The sequence below is a fragment of the Mus caroli genome, chromosome 5 (genome assembly GCF_900094665.2).
Source record: "Mus caroli chromosome 5, CAROLI_EIJ_v1.1, whole genome shotgun sequence".
NCBI lineage: Eukaryota > Metazoa > Chordata > Mammalia > Rodentia > Muridae > Mus > Mus caroli.
In genome coordinates, this window is record NC_034574.1 from 17,741,275 (window position 1) to 17,749,329 (window position 8,055).

Here is an 8,055-nt window from a genome sequence, read left to right on the forward strand (position 1 = left end):
TGTCAGCGTTTAGAAGCTGATTATGGGATGGATCCCTGGATACGGCAGTCTCTAAATGGTCCATCCTTTCATCACAGCTACGAACTTTGTCTCTGACTGCTATCCCATTACTACCTGTCTTAAGGACACTGACATATTGATACTTTATGGGAATTTTACATCTTATACATGAGGATTCCTAGGAGTCATTTAACACCTATACCTTCTTCCTCCCTTTATCTTGTAAACTACTCACATTTGAGTGTCTATTTTTAGAAACTTCTATGCAACACTTTCACTCTGATGTGGTGACTTCCAAGTAATATAGGTACAGATTATAAGCCATGTCTTGGCCATGAGGACTCTCAGTGTCCTGTACAAATTAATGAGTTCCCATTCTCCTAAAATGTTAGCTTAGTCTTGTTAATCACCATTAAATTTAATTTTAACAAGATACATGCATGCCAATTGGCTCCTCTAAATTTATTTCTTGTAGGCAGATATTCCTATGATCCTGTATTTCACCATGGTCAGATTAACAATTTTTGCTCAGCAATATTAGCATTGCGTTAACATTCACTGCCTGAATGCACAGTACTTGGCTTCTCTTTTCAAGTGTTGTTGAGAAGGAAATAGCCATTTTGCTAAGGAGCAACATTTTAAATTTGCTTTATTTCTAGGTTGTGAGGACTTCCTTTGCTTTTGTTTGATGCTTTTTAAATGGTATTTGTTCGCTGGTTAAAAGGGCAGCCTTAGAGGACCCCAACTGTGTTGGTGCCACATTAATGGAAGAAAGCTCAGGGCATCCACTTGAATTAATTCCACAGAGACAGAGCTCAAGTTTGAAGCCTCCACTTCTGTCTCTGACACATCTTCCATCCGTCAGTAGCTTATGGCTTTTGGCCTATCTGAAATCTGTATGGTGTGTGTGGCTGCCCTGTTCTGATTGCCTAAGTGTTATCCCCAACAAAAAGTTTTCTCTCTATTGCTTGGACAGCACAGACCCTTGGCATGGGGAGTGAATGAGGGAGACTTTACAGAAAGTTTTATCAGAGCTTTACAAGCAGTTTAACTTACCAGACCCCGAAGCACTCAGAGCGGCAAACAAACCCTTTTCAAGCAGTACCCGTGCGCTGTTTCCAGCGTTTATGGTGAATATTTATTGTATACATTGCTTTTGACCTGATTGCTGCTTTCAACAAATGGTTGCCAGAACATGCATACAAACACACACGCATTGCTCTCTGGGTCAGAGGCATGAAATGATACACACTTCCAGATTACAGCTGTGCCTTAGCCCTGGATGTATTGCTAATTATTTGGAAAATCCGGGGCAAGTAAGGTTGGTTATGTTATTCTCTTAAAGGCAGGTTAAACAGACAACCTGAGCACACAGCAGGGTATCAGGCTAAATCTTAAGTGCCCTCCACATGTATTGCTTACATGACTGTGAGTTCCCATCTCTTTGAGTGTAAGAGATATTTTCATACAAATGCATTAACACATACTTGAAATCCAGAAGGAAGATAACAGAGGTTTCTTGTCCTCATTTAAACAGAAGGTGGAAAGGGGTACAAATTAATGAGAAAGCTGTGGGTTCCTTTTCTCCCTTTCTTTGTCTTGTTGTCAAGAGGGCCCTGCGAACACTTATTAAAGGTTATTTTTGAATCTCGGTGGTCAGTGGAACTTGCTTCTTTTACTCATGGAAATATTTCAGAGCTTCTCTTCACCTGTCTGACCTCTAACAATGGTCGTATTTCAAAGGAGCGTAGTATCTTGTAAAATCTAGAAGCTTGCATGCCTGCATATCTGATTTTGCCCATTTTACCTGCAACCCGAACAGGTGGAAGAAACAGAAATAAGAAAAACATTGAATAATTGGAGGAGAGTGGTCAGGAGAGTGAGTTAAATAGAGGACAATGCTGTTGACTGGAGAATTACATAGCAAGTCCTAAGGGTCGTTGAAGGTGGAAGGGAGGAAAAGTGCTGTGAGTGGACGTGTCAGAAATTTCTATTAATTTCAGGAATTGGGGAGGATGGAACAAAAGATTCCAGAGCTAAAGAGAGCTAGAAGACTGTTCTCTGGGAAATGGAAAAGGGGGAATCTGGAGTGTTTTATGTTATCTAGATTTAAAATGTGACATAGCTTGTTTAACATAAATAGAATAGATATAAAAGTTGGCAATAGAGGTACAATGTGGCCACAATACTGACATGACTCAGAGAAAGCATCTGGCTGTAAAGTTGGTTTGAGGGGTTTAAAGTCAAAGCTTTTAAAATACACCCATCAAAAGGTGATGTCTAAGACCAGACTGTATAAAATAAAGATCTCAACAAAGAGAACTCGATCAAGGTCCATCCAAACCTCACAGAATGGAGACAGCACTGGCATCACAGATCATCTTAAGGAGCAACTTAAGACATTAAACTTCAGTCAGGTTTTATAATGGTGAATCCTACATATTCTCTAATCCAAACAAGCTGGACCTCTGGTTTTTAGCCTCTCAATCTTCACTTTCATAGTTGCAGTGGGACATTTGGGAACCTGGCACCTCTGGTTAGACAGGTGCTGCTCACTTATCATGTCCACTTCTCTGAGGGGGAGATACAGGCCTGTGCCTTTTGGAGGACCACTCTTGGAATACCCGTTCCCTTCCCATCTTTCTTAGTGTCAAAGAAACTATGTCTTATTAGGTCAAACTGTTCCTTTTTAATGTCAAACATCAGCCTTCCCTCCTCAACCTGAGAGATCATGCCAGCCTAGCTTTTCCTGAGGCTCTCTCTTCTAAACAAAGGCTGAGGAGACACAAAAAGAAAGAATAAAGGTTCTTATTCCCTCTCTCTCCTCCACACCCTTCTGTCAGGTAAGAAGAGCCTTACATGTTAAATCATAAGGTAAGTTTTCAATTGTCTCCATTCTTCTGTATCAGGAGGAACTTGCAGAAGTTAAGGTCTTAATAGATAATTGGGCCTGTTCTCTCAATAATACCAGGATTTTATAACAATTTTTGTTGTATTTCTTCTGTGTTTACCCTGGAAATTCTGGAAAGATTCCTACAGCAGGAAAGTACAGTAGACATGCCAGTACAATGACTGTGCTCCTCGTAGCATTTATCATTCGTATCATGAATTAATAAGTTGGTATTCTCATCCATATGGTCTGGGTTAATGAGACTGTGTCCCAGAGATATGGCCCCACTTAGGCTGAGACAGATGACTTTTAGCTGAGTCTGCAAAGCTGAAGGCCAGACTTGGCACCAGAGTAAAATCACAGAGATAATGATTGCCTCTCTAGAAGCCATCTTGGTAGGCAGCCAACCTGCCTCTCTTGGTGGCATCTGAGCTCCTTGAGAACATGGAGCATCATTCATTCATTCATTCATTCATTCAGTCTGTCAGTCAGTCAATCAGGAAGTAGTATCTTGCATTATTGCTATGATACAATTATATTATAGTACCACAGGGCTCTACATAGTAGATGAATGGGTGTATTGCCCTATTTTGTACATTAATATAAAAATACATCTTAAATTGTTATTTTAAAACTCTGATAAAAGGAAGCATTTCCAGTATGGTGAGTGAGGACATCCCCAAACTATTTCTCCAGAAAAGTAAAGAGAACACTTGCAGAAGTTATGAAAATAAACTCTTTAAAGTCTTAGTTAAAAAAATATAAAATCTGAGAAATATCAGTGACCTTTGTGATACTTCTACTTGTCCTTCCATCTGTGTGTATGTGTGTGTGCATGTGTGTAGGTGTGTGTAGGTGTGTGTGTGTGTGTGTGTGTGTGTGCATGTATGTAGGTGTATGAGAGAGTCCTGTATGGTAACTTTAAACACTAGCAGACTCACTACTATGAAAGACAGAAGCATAACAGCTGCTGGTGTGAACAGGTTTAGAACTCTCCAGAAAAGCCCCTCCTCAGAGCATTGCCATTATTTGATGTGCTTCACAATTCTCTAGGGAAGTACCATTCACAGAGCATTGTTACTAGGCGCCTATATTGGCACCCATTCTAGGAAGCTCACTATACCTAGCAAGTTTTTGAAAACAATAATTGGCAATTATTTAATATCCCAGGAATGTGAGGGCTTAACTGAAACTTAGAGCAATATATACAGAGTAAACAATCACAGAGGTTTGGGAAAGTTCATCTGTATCCCTGGCAATCTACAAAGTCATGTGCATGGGCATGACCCTGTTCATGCTCAGAAAATACCAGAGATATTCTCCTTCCTCACCTTGGGATGCCCTTGACTCTTCCTTAAGCAGGACGTGAAGGCACTAAAGGTAGAGCAACTGAAGCATTGCATGTGCTCTGTCATACATGTAGACTGGAGCTCGGCATGTGCTTTGCCACACATGCAAACTGGATAATTGCATATGCTCTGCCATACATGGACAGCCCTCAGCAAAGCAAGGGCGAGTCAGCACCAGGCAGTGCACACAGTTTCTTCAGCCATTAACAGACACTGGGATATGTGAAGAGAAATTTCTGTAGCTGCACGCAACCTAGATTTCAGTTTTTTTCAGGGTTATTCCAGGAATGCCACTAAACAAAAATGAACAATACAAACAGAACAAACTAGAACAGAAAGATAGAAATGGGAAGGGTCTGGTTTATAGAGCTTTCCCATTAGATCACCTAAAATTTTGACTCTGATAGAAAAGTTAAAGGAATCACAAAGAACCGGGTTATCATATAAGCAGTAAATGGGGCCCGATTCTAAAGGAGCTGTTGTGTTAGATTAACTACACAAAGGATTTAAATTGGCTGTTACAAATACATCTAATGAACCAAGAACCCATGTCTAAAGAAGCAAATGAAAATATGAAACAACGACCTGTCAAATAAAGAATGCCGATAAATTAACACAATAGACTATAAAATAGATGACTAAAAACTCAGGAGTTGACAAATTTGAAAACGGAAATGAAAATTTCACCAGAGAACTTAAAAGTAGAGTTGAGCTGGTAGAAGAAAGATCTGTAACACCAAAGAAGGCTGAGGCTTAGTTATGTAGTCTGGAAAACAGAAAGGAGAACAGAATAAAAATAAGCAGTACCTTCGAGGCCTCCAAGTGTTGTCAGGTACATCACAATGTACACCATGATGTGCCAGGATGAGAGGGCTGAGCTGGGAAAGAGACAGAAGGGGTATATGGAAAAATACAGACTAGAACTTTCTCAAATTAGGTGACAGATAGAAAAAGAATAAAATATCTTCATATGCTATACGTAGACACGCAGGCTATCAGAGGAGAAAGAGAACCTCAACACACTCAAACGAAGTCAGACAAGAGTATATGAAGGATTGCTAGTGATGGAGCTGTCTTTTCTCCAGAAACCATTAAGGTGGGGTCAGAGGATGAGATATTCAAGATGCTGAAGAAAAAGAAGACCATGCCAGTGTTTCATAAACTTCCCTAAGCAACAGAAAAGAATGGGAAGCTCTTTCAGTTCAGGCTGATAGAAAACAACAAAAAAGTTCAAATCTTACTGCAAAGCTGTATTTTCCTAGAGGTTATGGTATTGCAAAAGGATTGAGGCATAGGTGAACAAACAGAACTGAAGAGTTCAGATGTATGTTTTTGCTCAAGTAAGTTTTTACCAATGCCCACATCATTTAGTAGGGAAAATAGTCTTTTCAAACATGCAACTGAACAACTGAGCCTTCACATATAAGAGGATGTAAACATGTAGAGGATATTTACATACAGGGGATGTTCACATGTAGAGGATGTTCACATGTAGAGGATGTTCACATGTAGAGGATGTTCACATATAGAGGATGTTCACATGTAGAGGATATTCACATGTAGAGGATGTTCACATGTTGAGGATGATGTTCACATGTAGAGGATGTTCACATGTAGAGGATGTTCACATATAGAGGATGTTCACATGTAGAGGATGTTCACATGTCCAGGATGTTCACATGTAGAGGATGTTCACATGTCCAGGATGTTCACATATAGAGGATGTTCACATGTAGAGGATGTTCACATATAGAGGATGTTCACATGAAGAGGATATTCACATGTAGAGGATGTTCACATGTAGAGGATGTTCACATGTAGAGGATGATGTTCACATGTAGAGGATGTTCACATATAGAGGATGTTCACATGTAGAGGATGTTTACACGTCGAGGATGTTCACTTGTGGGGATGTTCACATGTAACAGGATAAAGTGTTGCCACAGAACTCACTCTGTCTACATGGATTAACTTGCTATTAACCATAGTTATAAGTGATAGAATTTAAAGTTTTAAATTAATAAAAAATGTTACTAAATATTCCTGATTGAAAATCTCTAAATGTTTAATTGGTAATAATGTTTAAATAAGAGAATAGTTTCTTTAATATAATATCAAAAGTATAAACAACAAAATAGAGACATTAGATTTCATCAAAGGATGCACATGCTTCAAAAGATATCAATAAGAAAATCAAATGTGATCTACAAAATGAGAGTGACTGCCACACATTTCTAACATGGTTCCATGGACCTTGTTACCATCTGAAATTCTGTCTGATCTTCAAAGTATCAGGCCAACAAATAAAGAAAAATAAGTTAGCAAATTATCAACTGTGATAGAATTTCAGTAATTATAATTTTTATAACTCTAAATTTTTCTTGAGATATTTTATAATACTCAAAAATAATTTCTAAAAAGGGAAAACAACCCTTTGACAAGCATATTTTAAAATACTGTTAGCTTTCCAGTTTGTATTCATTTTTATCTGAATTAATTTGTGTGAAAATACTGTACATAAAAGCTTAAATATATACCTTAATGTAAGTATTGATTTCATATTTCTTTTTTAATTATGCTGGATAACATTACCAAGTTATTGAGATTAGTTAATTGCAATCAGTAGCTATAATTTCCCAAGGGTCAACATTGCCATACATTATAACTTGCTCATGCCCAGTAAGCTAACTTTAATTGCACAATTATTCCATATCTATATATCTTCTGCCATGAGTGACACAAAATAAGAAGACTCTACAGGTCCGACTCACAGAAAAGTGTGTAGTTATTAGGCATCAGGTACCTTGCAAAAATAACATGACTCAATGTAACATGATTTACACAGATTAATTCATCGAATTTTTCTCTTAATGCCTGTATCTTCAGGCAATTGAGAAGCTCAACCTGTGATCTGTGATCTCCAAGGAGTTTAGTTGTGGGTGTGGTGCCTGGATGCTCTTGTCTGCTCATCGGTTTTCCAAATTCCAAGTGCTCATATTCTGTGCACTTTTTGCCAGTTTGCCACTTAGTGTCACTTGTAGCGTTATAAGCAAAAAAAAAAAAAAAAAAAAAAAAGTGTTTTTTTTTCCTTCTGAAGCTGACAGCCAGTTTCTTTGCCACCCACTCAGCCTGCCAACTCCACTCCTACCACAGAGACTCTCCCCAGTTCTTATGTCCTTGGTTATTGGAAGGACCCGCTGACTGACAGGAGAAACAGTGGGAGGAAACGTGGGAGGAATTGTGCAACAGGTTGAAGAAATAAATTTCTCGCTACGGAGACACTGTCTTTCCTCAGCATTTTTCTGTCTTGGTTTTCTACGGTTTCCCAAACATCCAATACTTTATGCAAATAAACTTTCTTACTGGGGATCTTTCTAAGATATTAAATGGCTTTGTACATTGGATGAAGTCATAATGACATTTATTCTTTGCTCTCTAACCTTTAATGTTATTCTTCTAGCTTCAGCTTTTATAATAGTCTCAGAAATAAAGCCATTCTTTGTCTGAATGTGCAAGAGTCAGGAGATTTCAGGCTATCAATGACAGGAATAGAAAAGTGAGCCTCAGCCCAGAAGGAGATGTGTAGAGGTATGTCATACCCCTAGCACAAGAAGACAGATGGAACCAAAGGCAAAGGAGACTCACCATGCTTCCTCTTTTATATCCTTTTCTCTCTGCAGAGAGCTGTTCCTGTCCTTGGGTCCATAGTGGAGAAACATGGTTATTCCTGCGCATTCATATGTGATAGAGTGTGTCATGCTCCCTCCCTCTCCCTCCCTCTCTCTCTCTCTCTCTCTCTCTCTCTCTCTCTCTCTC

The 8,055-nt window shown here is 38.8% G+C and overlaps 1 protein-coding gene and 1 long non-coding RNA gene across 4 annotated transcripts in view; both read left to right on the plus strand.

Moving 5' to 3' along the window:
• Positions 1-8,055, plus strand: part of Lhfpl3 (LHFPL tetraspan subfamily member 3) — a 529,915-nt gene that overhangs the window by 64,857 nt on the left and 457,003 nt on the right. The window lies entirely within an intron of this gene.
• LOC110294633 lies at positions 5,112-7,290 on the plus strand. Its single transcript, XR_002377959.1, has 3 exons — positions 5,112-5,929; positions 5,961-6,102; positions 6,134-7,290. It is a non-coding gene; the product is annotated as an uncharacterized LOC110294633 (long non-coding RNA).